The sequence below is a fragment of the Myotis davidii genome, unplaced genomic scaffold (assembly GCF_000327345.1).
Source record: "Myotis davidii unplaced genomic scaffold, ASM32734v1 scaffold223, whole genome shotgun sequence".
Lineage (NCBI taxonomy): Eukaryota > Metazoa > Chordata > Mammalia > Chiroptera > Vespertilionidae > Myotis > Myotis davidii.
In genome coordinates, this window is record NW_006294609.1 from 169,002 (window position 1) to 169,928 (window position 927).

Here is a 927-nt window from a genome sequence, read left to right on the forward strand (position 1 = left end):
GTAACTTTGCTATCGATCCGGGTCCTCGGAAACACATTGATTTTCCTGAATCAATATTTATTGCAGCTTCAAAGGATAGGGCTGGGGAACTGCAGGCTGATGAATGGAAGCAAAGCAGCCAGAGAGGGCAGAGCCGCAACACCCCACCCCTCCTCTGCCCCCACCCCGACCCCACCTGCCACACACACACACACCCCAGCACATGCCCTGCCCAACCCAGGGACAACCTGGCTCAGGCGCAGACACCACCTGACATTCCACAGCCCGTGTCCTGTTCCCTGGGGTGAGGTGTTGCTAGGGGCAGAGAGGGGGAAGGCAGCTTAGGAAGTGGGGAGCTGGTGTCCTGGGCGGGGTTGTTAATCTCTGCTTGGCTTGTTTGGGTGAGTTTCCCAGGTAATCCAGGGTTAGTTTTCCCCAGTGGAAACCCCTCCCTCTGGAATCCACTTTATGTGAAAGCCCCAGGCGGCTGGGAGGCCCTGGGGGTGCCGGGGGGTCGGGGCAGGCGCCCTGCGCATCCCCGGATGGCCGCACCAGGAGCACCTTCTGACCACACGGGGCACCTGGGCAGGCACTCATCTCAGCTCTGGGCCAGAGGTTGGCACGCTGGACAAATAAGTGATGTGCCCACCCCGTGGAGTTTCCCATGCCCTGGCCGAGGGCTGCGCTAGACCCGTGAGACGTTTTCATGGGTGACCCTGGTGCCTAGTGGACCCCGAGAAAGGCCAGTGTGGGAGGGGGCTTCCCTGGGCCCTGAGGAGCGGGTGCAGGCTCCATCACCGGCTGGGACAGGCCAGGGGGCTCTGGTTTGGAGCATTTGCCGATGACGAGGGTGTACACATTCCCACCACCTGGAGCTGGGGAGATTCCTCCAGCACAACACTGCCACGAGCAAACCTACCCCAGTGCTGCTGCTGCTGCTCCCAGGAA

The 927-nt window shown here is 61.5% G+C and overlaps 1 long non-coding RNA gene across 1 annotated transcript in view; it reads left to right on the forward strand.

The window, feature by feature from the left end:
- Positions 1 to 329: 329 nt before the first annotated feature.
- LOC107183943 overlaps positions 330 to 927 on the forward strand; it is a 5,099-nt gene continuing 4,501 nt past the window's right edge. The window contains exon 1 of the long non-coding RNA XR_001514759.1: positions 330 to 380. This is a non-coding gene — a long non-coding RNA (uncharacterized LOC107183943). The remainder of the gene's footprint in view (positions 381 to 927) is intronic.